Below are 18,182 nucleotides of genomic sequence, written 5' to 3' on the forward strand. Positions count from 1 at the left end.
ATTGTGCTACCAAACACAGCTCTTCATTGATTTTAAAAGGGTTTGATGCCCTGGTTGCTGGCTCAGTGGTAGAGCATTGGCCCATGTGTGGATGTCCTGGGTTCGATTCCTAGTCAGAGCACACAGAAGAAGCACCCATCTGCTTCTCCACCCCACTCTTCCTCTTCTCCCTTCTCTCTCTCTCTCTCTCTCTTTCTCTCTCTCTCTCTCTCCCTCCCTCCCTCTCTCTCTCTCTCTCTCTTCACCTCCTGCAGCTATGGTTCGATTGAAGCAAGTTGGCCCCACGCGCTGAGGATGGGTCCATGGCCTCTGCCTCAAGTGTTAAGAAGATCTCAGTTGCCTGACCAGGTGCTGGCACAGTGGATAGAGCGTCGGACTGGGACACGGAGGACCCAGGTTCGAGACCCCGAGGTCGCCAGCTTGAGCGCGGGCTCATCTGGCTTGAGCAAAAAGCTCACCAGCTTGTACCCAAGGTCACTGGCTTGAGCAAAGGGTTACTCGGTCTGCTGAAGGCCCATGGTCAAGGCACATATGAGAAAGCAATCAATGAACAACTAGGGTGTCGCAATGAAAAACTGATAATTGATGCTTCTCATCTCTCTCTGTTCCTGTCTGTCTGTCCCTATCTATCCCTCTCTCTGATTCTCTGTCTCTGAAAAAAAAAAAGAAAAAGAAAAAAAAGAAGAGCTCAGTTGCTGAGTAATGGAGCATTGCCCCAAATGGGCAAATCATCGCTCCCTAATGGGCTTGCCTGGAGGATCCTGGTCAGGGTGCATGTGGGAGTCTGTCTCTGCCTCACCTCCTTTCACTTAGTAAAAAAAAAAAAAAAAAGATTTGATACTCAATGGTTTTAATTTGAAGAAAGGTTCAGTTTGTAGATGGATGCAGAGAGAAGAAAATAATTTTATTTTGAGGAACACTGGTGTAAAACCACACTGGATTAAAGCTACTGGTGGTGATTGTTGGATGTTCTCATTAGCCAGCATTGTTCTAGGCCTTACCAGCCTGTGTCACAAATGAATTCATATTAGCATTGACGTACACATGGCTTAATAACCTTTACTTGCATAACTGCCTTGAAACTTCAGAGTTTCCTGAGGTACTGAATGTAAGACTAGTACCATTTCTTTCCAATTTTGTTTGTTTGTTTGTTTGTTTGTTTGTTTTAGTTAGGCTCCCTGTGGTATCTTCTGTCAAAGAATCATGAAGAAAGAACACTTCAGCACTAGGGCTGGTGCCTGAGTGATGTGTGAGACACCTGTATCTCTAATGTCTCTAGCACTTCTGAAACTGCTCTAACCTAATGCACTTCTTCTGTAAGACCGTGTGCCTTTATGGAAGTTTGCATTTTCCAAAACTGATCACAGAATGACTTTTGGTCCCACATGTTCTCCAAGGGTTTTTCCACATTCCTATTGAGAAATAAATTGTTTTCCACCCCTTGAATCTGGATAGCAAACAGCTGTTACAAACAATAGAGTAAGGCAGAAATGATGCTATGTGACTCCTAAGATTAGAACACAGAAAGAATACAGCTTTCTCGTGGCTCTCCTGGTATCTCTTTATGACTCTGGTTCTTGGAATCCAGTCAACATCGTATGAGGAAGCATAAGGTTCACGGATAAACCATGTGTTTCCACCAGCAGCCTTAGCTAATGTTACAGCCTACAGCTAGCTTCCATTGTTAGATGTGTAAGAAGAGAGACCTTCAGATTATTCTGACTCCCAGCTTTGGAGATGCCCCAGCTGACACCTATTTGACCAGTGATGAATTATTTCGGCCAAACCACGCATACTTTAACACAAAACTGGAGAGAATATCAGCATCCCAAGTTCTATGTGGACCTTTGAACATAAGTTCCAAGCATGTGCTTGCCCAAATACTAAACATTCTTTTACAATAACAAGCCTCTCAAGTTTTGCTTTAGACACTTCTTAATAAGGAGGAGCTGAAGGTCCTTGGCTAGGCAGTATGCTGACATTTTCATCTCACTATTTCTCCCTGAGGAACATTAACCCTAAATTTTCTCCTAGCAGATTCCTCTCTTGCATGCATTTTGACTCATATAATTAGATGCTGAAGATTAAGAGCTGAGGTGAGGAATGGTCCATAAATCCAGATGGAATAACCAGATTGACTGAAGACCTCACTTCAAATGCAAACCCATTCTCATCATTTTTATGAATTACCTCTGAAACAGAATCTTTCTAAAAGGCTGTGATTTTATTATTTATCTTGGTAATGCCATTTTATATGGGGCAATATAGGAAAAATACAAATAAGAATAAAAGAGATCTTGAAGAGAGAAATGTCCTTGTTAGGAAGGTAATTTTTGAGAGTTATGAGGCTAAAATATAAGAGAAAACCAGGAATTTTAGTAGCCCTTAGGACTCCCATGCTACCAAGCTAACAGTGAGGATGTGGCAGTGTTATAGAAAATTTCTTTATGCTTTATAAAACTAAGAAAAAGCAACAGCTAGAGGATCCTACCCTTGACAATTAGAAAAGTGCTGAAAGAATATTTGAAATGTCAAAAGTTGAACAAGTATCTTACTAAGAAATGAATAAAAATATAGATACTAAACTTATGAACATTGGCCGTAGAGAACATTTTATGAATTTGACTCCAAAGGCAAGGGAAGTAAAGGCAACAATAAACGAATGGGACTATATCAAACTAAAAAGCTTCTGCACAGCAAAAGAAACCAACAACAAAACAAAAAAGGCAGCCAACCAAATGGGAGATATATTCACAAACAATAGCTCTGATAAGGGGTTATCATCCAAAATGTATAAAAAACTTGTAAAGGCCCTGGCTGGTTGTCTCAGCAGTAGAGTGTCGGCCTGCTGTGTGGAAGTCCCGGGTTCGATTCCTGGCCATGGCACACAAGAGAAGCACCCATCTGTTTCTCCACCTTTCCCTCTCTCCTTTCTCTCTATCTCTCTCTTCCCCTCTTGCAGCCAAGGCTCCATGGGAGCAAAGTTGTCCCAGGTGCTGAGGATGGCTCCATGACCTCCACCTCAGGTGCTAGAATGGCTCCGGTTACAGCAGAACAATGGCTCAGATGGGCAAAGCATCACCCCTGGTGGGCATACCTGGTGGATCCCAGTCAGGCACACGCGAGAGTCTGTCTTCCGCCCCCTGCTTCTCACTTCAGGTGGGGGTACTTGCAAAGCTCAGCAACAAACAACAAACAATTCAATTTAAAAATGGGGAGAGGACATGAACAGACACTTCTCCCAAGAAGACATACAAATGACCAATAGATATATGAAAAGATGCTCATCTTTGCTAGCTATTAGAGAAATGCAAATCAAAACTACAATGAGATACCGCCTCACACCTGTTAGATTGGCTATTATCAACAAGACAGGTTATAACAAGTGCTGGAGAGGTTGTGGAGAAAAAGGAACCCTCATTCACTGCTGTTGGGAATGTAAACCAATATAACCACTATGGAAATCAGTATGGTGGTGCATCAAAAAATTAAGAATAGAATTTATATATGACCCAGCAATCCCTCTACTGGGTATCCCAAAGGCTTGAAGACATCACTATGCAAAGACACATGCACCCCCAGGTTGATCACAGCATTATTCACAGTGGCCAAGAAATGAAAACAACCGAAGTATATTTCAATAGAGGATTGGATAAAGAAGATGTAGTACATCTATACAATGGAATACTACTCAGCAATAATAGATGATGCTATATTGCCATTTATGACAACATGGATGGGCCTTGAGAACAGTATACTAAATGAAATAAGTAAATCAGAACAAGCTAAGAACTATATGATTTTATGCATAGGAGGAATATAAAACTGAGACTCATGGACATGGATAAAAGTGAAGTGGTTATGGGGGGTGCAGGAAGTAAAGGGGGACAAATATATGGTGACTGAAAATGATATTACTGGGTGATGGGCACACAACACAATCAACAGCTCAAATGCTATGGAGGTGTTCACCTGAAACGTATGTACTCTTATTGATCAAAGTCACCCTATTGAATTTAATTTCTAAATAATATTTAAAAAATAAATAAAATGAAATTAAATGAATGGAATCTAAAAACAAATGAGGCCCTGGCCGGTTGGCTTAGTGGTAGAGCATCGGCCTGGCGTGCAGGAGTCCCGGGTTCGATTCCTGGCCAGGGCACACAGGAGAAGCACCCATCTGCTTCTCCACCCCTCCCCCTCTCCTTCCTCTCTGTCTCTCTCTTCCCCTCCCGCAGCCGAGGCTCCATTGGAGCAAAGATGGCCCGTGCGCTGAGGATGGTTCTGTGGCCTCTGCCTCAGGCGCTAGGATGGCTCTGGATGCAACAGAGCGATGCTCCAGAGGGGCAGAGCATCGCACCCTGGTGGGCATGCCGGGTGGATCCCGGTTGGGTGCGTGCGGGAGTCTGTCTGACTGCCTCCCCGTTTCCAGCTTCGGAAAAAAAAAATGAAAAACCGTCAGTAACCTTCACTCCACCCTGTAAGATTGTGTATGCCTTCTACAGCACATGATTTGCCAACACAAAAATCACCTTTCAAGGTGTTTAACTGTGATATTCAGAATTTAAAGAGTACAATAATTTTATAGTTTCCATCTTGTTAACCTAGTGTTACTAAGCAATACAAATTGGTGAGATAAAGATTTATATTCAAAACACACAAATTTGAAAAACATACATAAAGATACTGGTCTGTAATACCTTATAAGTCCATTTTAATACTTTCACTTTAGTGTATTTTTGTCTTTATTATTTCTAAAAAATTATATATATATTTGTAATTTTGACACCTAATTACAGCTAATAATAAGGGCAGCTTTTAGCTTTATAGAACTCAGGTAAGTTAGTTGCTGTACTAATTGCTAAAAGTATTTCACTTCATCTTCACAACAACTCTTGAGGTAGATAATAGTATTATATATTATCTCTAGACCAAAAGAATTTAAATAACCTGCTCAATATTCCACAGAAGGTAGAACTAGTCATGTAAAGCAGGTGTCTGACCCCAAAGCCTAAGTTGGACTCCTGAAATAAAAACTTCCTGCACACATGTGAATCACAGCATCAAACTTCTGCATGTAAAAGGTCTTGTACACCCTGGTTGAGCTGAGGAAGCCTCTAGAGCTGAAACCTAATTCTGATTTTTCCTATTCTCTCACTGCCTCCTTCCCAGAAAAAAGAGCCAGTTCTCTTCTCTCTCCTGCGTCACAACCACCACAGACTGTTGCCTCAGCGGCCTTGATTTTTCCGTATATCACAGGAGTACGACCCAGGAAATAAGATTTAAAAAGTGTCAGGAAGAAGAATTTACTTCTTACAGAAACAGTAACAATATGATTCCTGTGCCAGCTTTCTCCACAACCACATTCCTCAGAACTCTGCCGACCTCCAACCTTCTCTTCTGCTGTTTTTGTATTCTTAAGAAAACATTCAAAATATATTTAAGCCAATGCAATGACATTGTATTTTACTTTTCTCTATAAAAATCAGGGAATTGGTTTTTAGAAGAGGAAGTAATGGTAGGTGAATTCCAAATATAGACGTATCTAACTGGTTTGGGCAGAAAGGACATTCTAGTGTCTGTAGAGCGCTCAGCCCCTGGCCTTATGTGATTAGCAGTGCCAGAGACTTCAGAGCATTGAAATGTGCCTTTTGCACTCTGTCAGGAACACTGTTGGATCTTAAAAATTTGTCTGTTAGCCAGAACAATTCTTCTTTAATATGCCATATGTTTTAATGATTGAAAATTCTACTATTTAACATGTTCTCAAGCAACATTTGTAGGGTGGCTGATTTAATTATTAGAAACTCAACAATAAAAGAATATTATCAAACAACCTTTATAAGCTTTCCAGGGGATGTGAGTGAGGTTGATTGCTTGTTGAGAGTGATAATAATCTTTCCCATGAACCTCTGCAATGCAGCCGTACAGCTCTCCCCATCAAGGGATGACAGCTATGTTCTCTACTCTTGTATCTATACTGAACTTATGGCATCATTGACCAATAAATCATGGCAAAAATAATGCTGTGCCAATTCTAAGACTAGGCCACAAAAGGGCCAGCAGCTTCCACTTTAACTCTTGAGATCAAATTCTACCACCGTGAGAAATAGCTCAGGCTGAACTACAGAATAATGAGGTCCTCTGAAGAGAAAGGTTCCAACTGTCTGGATGTCAGACATAGGGTAGATGAGGAGACCTCGGGCTCTCCAGCCCAGCTGAAACCCCTGAGAAATGCCAGACAAAAGCAGCATAAGTCTTGCACATCCAGAACACAGAACTGAAATATAAAACATTGTTTTAAGCCACTAAATTCTGGGATGGTTTATTATCTAGCAGTGAATAATCAATACGATAGATTAAATTAATGCAAAAACATTCTTCTCAAAGTGTAATCAGTCCCCCAAGTTAATACACACTTTTTTTTTTTACAGAGACAGAGAGAGAGTCAGAGAGAGGGAGAGATAGGGACAGATAGGCAGGAACAAAGAGAGATGAGAAGCATCAATCATCAGTTTTTCACTGCAACACCTTAGTTGTTCATTGATTGCTTTCTCATATGTGCCTTGACCATGGGCCTTCAGCAGACTGAGTAACCCCTTGCTCAAGCCAGCGACCTTGGGTCCATGCTGGTGAGCTTTGCTCAAACCAGATGAGCCCGCGCTCAAACTGGCAACCTCAGGGTCTCGAACCTGGGACCTCCGCATCCCAGTTTGACCCTCTATTTACTGTGTCACCACCTGGTCAGGCAAATTAATACACACTTTTAAGTTGACATGTCAGTGTCATATATAGACCAGGTATTAGACCTTACTCTTGTCAATGTTAATAAAAAATAGCATTGATACTTTAGTTCCATATTAATTACTTGCCTAAAAGAAGTAGTCTACTGCACAATACATCACATTTTGGCTTTAATAACACTATTTTTTTTTCTCTGAAAACAGATGTCAGATTTTCCCATATCCCTCCAATGGATAAAAGGGAGACCCGTTATCCTCTTAAATCCCATCCTAAGCTTAAAAGCTTTGATTTAAACTCTGGGGGGGTTTAAAATTCAAAACCTTTAAAATAAAGCCATGTTTCATAAGAAAGACAATACTAAAAATACTAGAGAAAAAAGAACTTGTACTGAATCAAACTTACAATCTATTCATACTGTGTCACTTAGATACAAACTAAACTGGACTTTGAAAGGTCACTGGTTCAGTGTTTTTTAAATGTTATATTTAATCTACAGATGTTTCCTTCCCTTATGCCTTATATTTCCCAATAAGTTAAAAAGTTCTCCACCTAAACAACTTGAATAAAACGTATCATATTTAAATATTCAGAATTTTGAGTGGAAAGATACTTTTATTTTTCTTTCACATAATCTTTTGCAGTGGTGTTATGGTAAATGTTTAATAAGCAGTCCTCTGGAAGAAGAAAGGTATACATATTCATATTGTCCATAATTTTTTATGAGTTATAATTATGTAAAAGATATACAGCACACAATTTACAAAAACAAAACAAAACAGTAACATATGAAATGCTATTTATTGTAAATTCTGTGTAGCTAGTTGATTCTCACAGAATTTTTTCATTATTTTTTTGCCCAAGTCTTTTATCTATAGCCAGCCTCTGGTGCAATCAAACCATGATTTGACAAATGGATTGCATGCCCATCCGGTAATTCTTTTCCCAATGGTTCTGTTGTCATTAAATGTGATATGTGAGGTGTGACTAAACTAACTCTTACTTTCTACAACCTTTTTCAGCTTCAGCACTAGACATTGCACACTTTTAAGTTTAATTTTTATTATTGACATTTTCTTTCTCGCTTTATTAAGTCTAGAAAATCAACAAAACAATAAATTAAACTTTATCATAGCATTTGCTGATTTCCAGGGAGTAAATATTCTTGTGGTAGGTAGTTAGATAGGAATGAACGGAGTAGAAAGAATAGGCTAGCTGCAGAGAGTCATCAATGTGGTCACCCCTGGGTGCCTAGCAAGGGGCAAAATTACAAGCCTTTGCATGACCATTCCCTTAAGCCTTAACCCCTAGAAGATGACGTCAAGGCTTCAGCTTTGTTTCAGCTCCAGGCTCAGAGAAGGAGTGATGCCATGGCTGACATCAGGCCCAGCTGCACTGACTAATGACCCCCTGGCACCAACCAATTAGTAGAAACCACAACCCTGAGGAGAAACACTGTGAAAGCTCTTGAGTATTCTGTTAAGATCCTCCCCTGAGACTTCCAAATAAAAGCCCTCAGGACTGAGAACCCAGCTCTGCTCTAAGAAGCACATCCACACTTTTTCCCAACCTCTTTCCTCAGGGTGCTTTCTCTCTCTCCGTCACTCTTTCTCTCTGTATCTCTGTCCTCTCTCTCTCTCTCTCTCTCTCTCTCTCTCTACTCTCTCTCCTTGGAGCATCTCATGCTTCTCCTTCCTCATTCTCTTAAGGCAAGTATTTATTTCTCTCTCTCCTAAGTTTTAAGGGCCCTGCCTTTGCTGTAACTGTTCCTTGAACCAGTTTTTTCTATGGCTCATTCACTTATTCTACCTCTAAGACTTTCTAGATAAACTTTCTTGGCCCCTGGCAGGTTGGATCAGTGGTAGAGTGTCAGCCCAGTGTGTTGATATCCCAGGTTTGATTCCCAGTCAGGACACAGAAGAAGCAACCATCTGCTTTTCCATCTTCTCCTCCCCCTTTTATCTCTCTCTCTCTCTCTCTTTCTCTTTTTCTCTTTCTCTCCAACAGCCATGGCTCAATTGGTTCCAGCAAGTTGGCCTGGGTGCTGAAGTTGGCTCTGTGGAGCCTCTGCCTCAGGTGCTATAAATGTCTTGGTTGCTGAACAATGGCCCAATATGGGGAAAGCAAACCCAGTTGAGGGCTTGCTGGGTGGATCCTTTTAAGGTGGATCTTGGCCCATGCAGGACTCTGTCTCTCTGTGTCCCTTCCTCTCACTTGGAAAAGAAGAAGAAAAATACTTTTTTATAGTCTGGGTCTTGTCTCTGAATTTTTCTTTTAGCCAGAACTCAAGAACTGAGTTTGCTAAACTGAGGTCTAATACCTGCTGCCATTTTTCCACTGCTAACATTCTCCCCATGATTGGCTTTAGGCTACCACCATGATATCATTGAATTCAGAGTTGGAAAGATGTGTGTAGTATCACCACCGATAGCATTTCTACTTTCAAAGATGTAAATAACCTCAAGAAGCCGTTAAAATAATTAGAAAACGATGAGGTTTGAGACTTTATTACCTTTGGTTTTAATATAATTTACTTAATGTTAACTCTATAAATTTAATTTTAAATAATGATTATGATTAACAGCCAGTTTACAAAATCTGTGAGCCTAATTCAGCATACACTGTTTAAGTACAGTTGAGTAGAGGGTGTGATTTTTGTTTTAGTTTCTAAAAAAAACAATTTTATATTAAGACTACCTTGATAGTAAACTTAGACCTAAGTAGAAAAAAATAGGACAGAAAAACTAAATTTAGAGAAAGAATATTTACAGACTCTTGTGTCATTATATAATCTTTTTTCACTTTAATCTCATATTTTTATTGCCCTGATCCTGTTCTTTGTGGATATGAAAAATAAATGGGTTTTTGACATATATAAAAATATGTTTTATCATAAGTTTAATATCTATTTGGCTAAGATAATTATAGTTCTTATAATATAGCTTATGTTTTTATTATTCAAAGTGAAAAAGTCTAAATAAGGAAATAAAGATAAGCAATTTTAATTTAAGAAGAAGAAGAATATATAAAAGTGAATCAGGGAAAATGTTTGAAGTAATTTGCTTCAATATTAAGGCATCTCCACTATAATCTAATCACAGTCTACATGCAAGCAGTGGTCATTTCTCAGACAAGCAGCCTCCAGGCTGACACACCTATGACCCCAGAAACCCTAGCATTCTCTCTCCACCTTATCAGATTGGAAACTCCTTCAATTCCTAATACCAGACTCCAGGACAGAAGCTGTTGAGATAAATGCCTTCTAAACTCTACTACTGTCGCTATGCTCAGAAAAGCTTCTGAAGAACTCATTAACACATTAGGTTAATATCTCATTTGACTGTTAAAGTATGCAGAGAATGCTCTCTCCTATATTTACTGTGCAGATTCTCAAAACCTCCATTAAGACGGTACACATTCAAGACTGAATTTTTACACTTGACTCTGGTTAAGTTTCTGGGTGATAAGCTAAGCACTGATTTGAATAAATTCCTTCATTTCTCTGTTTTTATGTGGCTACAGGCACATGGTTACTCTGAGACCATAAAATGCAATATGCTTTCCACACCTGAAAGTATTTTATAGCCTTTTCTTTAATTTTTTGTGTTTCAGTCTTGGTCTGTTTTAACAATTTCCCGTCCTAGACTGTGATCTCTTTGGGAAAAGGGACAGTGTCTTATTCTTTCTCCTGTCTGCTGATGGTTTATAATCTATGTTCTGTAAGGTATCTTATAGGCTCAGTGTAAGACAAGTCTGGAGGTATTAGTTTTCTATTTTAGAGTTTCTTTTAGAGTTTCACAAGACTAAGGAAAACCAGACTCATTTATTTCCTTTGTATCTAGATAGAGCAAGTAAATTAATCAAGAAAATAAATCTTGTATTTATTTAAAGGACTTTTACCATAATTAATAGTTTTTTTAAAAAAATTTGTCAAGAAGGTGAAGCACATTACTAGAAAACAGAAATCTCCAGCAGTCAGTTGGCAAGTATCAAAAGCAAAGTTATAAGAAATTATAAGCCACCCGTAATGATAAATTAATTGAAGTGAGTGACATTTTAAGAATCTTAGATAGTGTGACTGCAGGGCTGGGGGAAGGGAGAGAGAGGAGGTTATAGGAGGAGAAATGGTGATGGACAAAGACTTGACTTGGGGTGATGAACACAAAATATGGGGTACAGAGATGTGTTGTGTAACTGGGCACCTGAAACCTATATGGTTTTGTTACCCCAATAAATTCAATTTAAAATTTAAAAAAATCTTATATGGTAAATAATTGCATTTGATGAGTTCAGAAAGCACATTAGAGACTTTTGCCTTTTCCCCTTCACCTTGTATTCTTCCAAAAAGAGAGCTTTTTACACATGAGTGTCTCTTGTATGAAGTGCTAAGACATAAAGATTAGTAAAATATTGTCCCTACCTTGAAAGAGCTACAATCAAATGGAAAAAAAAAAAAAGACTTTGTCCTTGCTTGGGGAAAAACCACCACTTCTGTGTCAAGACAGTAGAAAGCGGCCATATGCACTGAATATTTACTCTGTGCCAGAGGCTGGCTAGGCATTTTGTGCATATCATCTCTTTTGCTACTGTGCTTACTGTGTTCCATATATTGTGCTCACATAGACACCTTAGCAAAGTAAGTAGTATCTGGGGAAAACATTTTCCAAACTAAATTTTATTTTCTAGTATTTAAAGAACTGCTTCTTTTACCTCCTTTAGATTTTTTCTTTATTTATCCTTTTCTACAGTTTCTTTGTCAATACTATGCCAAATTTTCCTTTTAGTTCCCCATATCTCACCCACCTTATATATGCTCCAAATACTGTTTTCATGTGCACTTTCATGTTTTATCTTAGCCCTAGAAAAAAAATATAATTGCCCTTAAGGGACTCTCCTTTCCATTGTTATATAAATAATCTATTGTGGCTGCAGTCACTGGACTCTACATAGCATATGATATTAATTAGCTAGGTGTGATGGTTTAGCATAAAGTCTTTCATGAGGGTTGTAGAGGTAACTTAACTTTCTCTTTATAGCTAGAAAGGATGACTGTAATAACAATGATGATATTTTTAATGCAGTTTTTCAGAAACAATGATAACAAATAGAAGGTGCATTTTGAAACTGATTTGCTTTTTACTAATATTCTATGACTTTGAGGATAAACCTATTATGATCAGTTTATGTTAGGTGACCAGTGAGAGTGAGAGGGGCACCTTGGGATAAGGCATCCACCATCCATATATGGGGCTTATTTCCATTACTTTGGCTCCTACACACTGTTTTTGAAATTTTTCAGATCTTTAAAATCACTTTGGGATGCTTGTTAATATTACAAATTACTAGGATACTTACATGGAAAGTCTGATTTAGTAGATAGAGTACACACTGGGAACCTGAATTTTTTATTTATTTATATAGTAAGTGATGAAAATAACTGACAACATTACATTACAAGCCAGTGGTCCAACGCCACAGCAAACAGTAACACAGGGGACCAGAGGACTAGCGTATGTCTGTTAGTTCACACTTGCTTCAGACACTAGGATTTGGATGGAGTATGTATTCGTGGGTCATATGCTACACTCCTTCTCTAACCCATCAGGTGACACTCAGATTGAGGTAACTTCTAGAAGTCACTACACTGAACAATATAGACTCAATTGTTTATGAACTAACTGTAAGGTAACACTAATTATTTCAAAGCATAAACTAAATATAAAATGTAAAAAAAAATTCTAATTTAAAAAAACATGCAATAAAAAATGAATATTTAGTACAAAGCACCTATCAATACAAATTAAACAAAAGCAGAACAAGGCACAATTCTTGGGAAGTCGATGTTAAGCCCTGGTTTCACCACTGAATAAGAACCAGATTTTACATGAGTCATTCCATTCAAGAAGGATTTGAAAGTCAATTTACACTCCTATCCCAGATCCTAGCTATTAGGAGTCTGCAAGGACCTTTCATACAAACTGCAGTTGGGGAAAATGTACTTGGAGCAATAAAATTATACCATAACCCTGACACACCCAGGTTACTGGCAGTTGGCATGGCCCACACCTCAATGCCACCCCACACTTTAAGTTAGAAGCTCCTTCCCTCTATTTCCTATCTCATGACATTTGATCTGGGCGACAGACTACAAAGTACAGCCCACCTTTTATGTGGCAGCAACTGGCTAGTACTTAGATATGCACGGGATTGGATTTAAAGTTGATGAGAAGGCACTTCAACTCACTGAAGAAAATAAAGAATACAAAAAACATGCTTAGATGACAATTTACTTATTTAACTTATTTTGGTCTTCTGTTAAGTTTTGAGTTGGCTTCCATTACTACTGGTCAACAGAATACTTTGCATTTGGTATACAAGCTACCCAAGTTAGGTTTTTATATATTTATATAAGGAACTAAACTCTAAAATCTACTTTGAAACAGGGGGTAGCCGTCTTCCAATGGCCTTATGATTTATATTGAATGTATGCTGCTGACCCAGACCCACCTGTGTGCCCAGAGGTCTGCTAAGAGGCATAGTGAAGTCATGTATGACCTGCCTGTTCATAACAGCCAAACATGGACATAGTCTTTCATTAAAACCTGACCAGCTTTTGTCCATGGTTTCATTCTAGGTAACAGATGTTGCTAGCACCATTTATAGGACAAACGGCAAGGTAAGTACAAAATTTTAAAGCTGCTATTAAAGAGCACAGTGAATAACACCAGTTATGGCTAGCTGATAGCTTTCAAATGCCTACTTGTGTTTTTAAGGAGGCCTGACCTGTGGTGGCGCAGTGGATTAAAGGTCGACCTGGAACGCTGAAGTCACTGGTTCGAAACGCTGGGCTTGCCAGGTCAGGGCACATATGGGAGTTGTTGCTTCCTGTTCTTCCCCTCCTTCTCTCTCTCACTCTCTCTTTCCTCACAAAAAAGGGGGGGGGAATACAAAAACAAGCCTTCATCTCTGCTAATAAGTTCGTTGGAAAACGTGAGGCCAGGCATCAGTCCTCGTTTCTTGAGCCAGAATATTGACGCAAATGAACCAGAAAAGAAGATTCCTTCCACTGCGGCAAAAGCTACAACACGTTCTCCTATTTTTAAGCGTCAACGCCAAAGAATTTCCAGTGAGTTCATAGGAAGAGCCAACAAACCAGTAACACCCTTCACAGAATAAAACGCAGGGGTAAGGAGAGCCACAGGTGCCCTTTCCATAGGCGGCCTCTTTGTCCCCGATTCAGCACAAGGCCCAGTCGGCCTTCTTCTTGACACAAGGCATCGTCTCAATGGCGTTGAAGAGAAACTCCCTTTTCTTAGCATCTTTAATGTATGTGTCAATGAGAAGGCTACACATTTCAGAATGGATGTTTTCCATGGCGATCTGGAAGCCATAGAAACATCGGGCTTCAGTGAGTTGAACTTCTTGGCTAAAGCGCTCCACCAAGTTCTCATTGACTATGCCATCGCTCGCTCCTCAGCAGTCCAGAAGGAAGCCTCGTCTTTCTTGTACATCTGCCAGATATCATAGTATTCGATGGGAAAGACGATGAAGCGGCGCGGGTTCTCTCTCAGCAGCCGCTCGTCCAGCACACTGAGTGCGGGGGCCTTGCTCTTCCTGCGAGCGCTGCAGCTGCTGTGGGTCCACGATGGTGGCGAGCGGGACGCGACAGAAGAGCATGTCTGTGTGCAGGTCCCACAGGTGAGGCTGCGCTCGGGGTCGGGCTCTGGGAACCTGAATTTTTAACACATGCTCCTGCTGATTCTCATTGTCAAATAAGGAAGAGGGTAATACATTTAAAAAATGAGTAGATTTATGGTAGAAATTACTAGCATACCTTGTTTTATTGTGCTGTGCTTTATTGCATTTCACAGATGTTGTGATTTTACAAATTAAAGGGAAGACCCTTCTCCTGAAAAAAGATTATGACTTGTTTTATTAAGGTGGTACGGAACCTAACTCACAATATTTCTAAGGTATGCTTTTATAGTAATTCCCTACCATCTCTTCAGAATATATCAATGGAATCAGAGAAAATACTTCTAACTTAATCTATGAGGCAAGCCTTATTCTAATACCAAAACTACATAAGGACATTACAAGAAAGAAAGCTACCAGTCAATATCCCTTATCAACATACTATAGATAAAAAAATCCTCAACAATATATTAGCAAATCAAATACAACAATGTTTAAAAAGAATAATACACCACACCAAGAGAGATTTATCTTAGATATACACAATTATTTCAACTTTTGAAAATTAGTTAGTGTAATAGCTTCATTAACAGATGACCAAAAAAAAAAAAAAAAAAATCACATGATCATATCAATAGGTGCTGAAAAAGCATTCGGCAAAATTCAATACCAATTCACGATAAAAACTCTCAGTAAACTACCAATAGAGGAAAACTTTTTCAACTTGATATAGACAGTCTATAAAAACCCCACAACTGGCATCACACTTGCTGGTGAGAAACTCAAAGCTTTCTCACTAAAATGATGTATAAGGCAAGAATGTCTTCTTTCACTACTTCTTTTCAATTTTGTGCTATATGCCCTTGATAATGCAATAAAGCAAGAAAAGGAAATAAAAGTATACAGATTGGGATAAAAAAATAAAGCTGTCTTTGTTCACAGATAATATAATTATTTAATGAGCAAATCCAAAAGAACTCACACACAACACACACACATACACACACACACACAAAATATCCACACAAAATAAAATAAACAACTCCTGGAACTAAGAAGTGATTACAGGTATAGTAACGTTTCAGAATACAAAGTTAACATAAAAAGTCAGTTGCTTTCATATGTACAAACAATGAGCAAGTGCAATTTGAAATTAAAAGCACAATACTGGTTCCATTAGCACCTTCAAAAATGATACTTAAGTATAAATCTAACAAAATAAATACAAGATGTATATAAGAAAAACTATAAAATTCCGATGAAAGAAATTGAAGAATAAATGAAGAGATATTCTAAGTTCACTTTTCAAAATGTCAAATTCTTCCCAAATTGATTTATAGATTCAATATAGTCCCACTCAAAATTACAGCAGGTTATTTTATGGATACTGACAAACTCATTCTAACGTTTATATAGAAAGGCAAAAGACCCAGAAGAACAGCACAATATTGTAATAGAAGAATAAAGTTAGAGGGCTGGCAGTATTTGACTTCATGGCTTACTACAAACTACAGTAATCAAGAGAGTGCGGCATTGGTAAAAAGAGTAGACAAGTGGATCAGTGAAAAAGAATAAAGAACGCAGAAATAAACCGATGTAAATATAGTCAATTGATCTTTAATAAAGGAACAAAGACAATACAATGGAGCAAAAATAGTCTCTTTAACCAATGGTAGTAAAACAATTGGACATTCACAGAAAATGAATCTAGATAGAGATATTAAACCCTTTTTAAAAATAAACCTCAAATAAACCACAAACCTACCTTTAAAATGCAAAACTATAAACATCTTAGAAAATAATACGGTAATATCTAAATGACCTTGGGTATGACGATGACTTTGTAGATACAACTTCAAAGACACAATACATAAAACAAAGAATTGATAAGTCAAAATGTATTAAAATTAAAAACTTATGTACTACAAAAAGCAGTATCAAGAAAATGAGCAGACAACCCACACTGGCTGGGAGGAAGTATCAGCAAGACAAATGTGATAAAAGACTGCTATCTAAGTTATACAAAGAACTCTTAAAATTCAACAAAAGAAAAACAATCCAATTAAAAATTGGCCAAACATCTTAACAAACACCTCACCAAGAGAGATATAAAGATGACAAATAAGTATGTGAAAAGATTCTTCACATGATATATCACCAGGGAAATGCAAATTAAAACAATAATGAGGTGCCATTGCATGTCTATTAGATTGGACAACATTCAAAACACTGACAACAAAAAACACTGTTGAGAATTTGGAGCAACAGAAATTCTTATGCATTGACGGTAGGAATGCAAAAACAATACAGCCCCTTTGGAATATAATTTAGTGGTCTCTTATACAATTAAACATATTCTTACCGTATGGTGTAAAAATTGTGCTTTTTTATATTTACCCAGATCAATTGAAAACTTATATGTATACAAAAGCTTACACATAAATGTTTATAGCAGCTTTATTCATAAATACCTAAACTTGGAAGCAACTAAGATACCCTTCAGTAGGTATATGGATAAAGAAATTAATAAATAAACATCCAAATAGTGGTTTATTATTTAGTATTAACAAGAAGTGAGTTATTGAGCCATGAAAAGACATGGAGAACCCTTAAATGCGTGTTACTAAGAAAAAGAAGCTAATCTAAAAAGGTTACATATGGAATGATTCCAGCTCTATGACATTCTGGAAAAGGCAGAATGATGGAAACACTGAAAAAAATCAGTGGTCTATAGGGCTGAGGATGGGAGGAGAGATGACTGGGCAGAAGGCAGAGGATTTTTAAGGCAGTTAAAATACTCTGCATATTATAATAATGAGTAGATGTCATCATACATTTGTGCAAACCCATAGACTCTATAACCCCAAGAGTGAACCCTAAGGTAAACAAAGGACTTTGGGTTATTATGATGTGTCAATGCAGGTTCCTGCTTGGTAAAAATGTACTACTCTGGCGAGTGATGTTGACAGTGGGGGAAGTTATGCATGTGTAGGGGAAAGGGAATTATGAGACATTTCTGTACCTTCCTTTTAATTTTACTGTAAACATAAAACAACTCTTAAAAAGTTTTTCAAAAACAAACAAAAAGCTAGATGCTTAGTAGTCAAAATTTGTGTTAGATGCTTGTTCCTCACAGCATTTGGAATTTAGAGAAAAACGGATACTTTAAAAGTGTGTCTCTACGTATCAATGTTTCTGAGTTTTGGGGGTATATACCCAGTAGAGGGATTGCTGGGTCATAAGGTAGTTCTATTTTCAGTTTTTTGAGGAACCACCATACTTTCTTCCATAATGGTTGTACTACTTTACATTCCCACCAACAGTGAATGAGGGTTCCTTTTTCTCCACAGCCTCTCCAACATTTGCTATTACCTGTCTTGTTAATAATTGCAGCATTGTTCACAGTGGCCAGGACATGGAAACAACCAAAAAGCCCGTCAGTAGATGACTGGATAAAGAAGATGTGGCACATATACACTATGGAATACTACTCAGCCATAAGAAATGATGACATCGGATCATTTACAGCAAAATGGTGGGATCTTGATAACATTATACGAAGTGAAATAAGGAAATCAGAAAAAAACAGGAACTGCATTATTCCATACGTAGGTGGGACATAAAAGTGAAACTAAGAGACATTGATAAGAGTGTGGTGGTTACAGGGGGAGGGGGGAGAGGGAGAGGGAAAGGGGGAGGGGGAAGGGCACAAAGAAAACTAGATAGAAGGTGACAGAGGACAATCT

General features: G+C 38.3%; 1 pseudogene; it reads right to left on the reverse strand.

The window, feature by feature from the left end:
- Nucleotides 1-6,074: 6,074 nt before the first annotated feature.
- Nucleotides 6,075-14,418, reverse strand: LOC136379517 (ribonucleoside-diphosphate reductase subunit M2-like; annotated as a pseudogene).
- Between the last annotated feature and the right edge of the window lie 3,764 nt (nt 14,419-18,182).

The sequence above is a fragment of the Saccopteryx leptura genome, chromosome 8 (genome assembly GCF_036850995.1).
Source record: "Saccopteryx leptura isolate mSacLep1 chromosome 8, mSacLep1_pri_phased_curated, whole genome shotgun sequence".
NCBI lineage: Eukaryota > Metazoa > Chordata > Mammalia > Chiroptera > Emballonuridae > Saccopteryx > Saccopteryx leptura.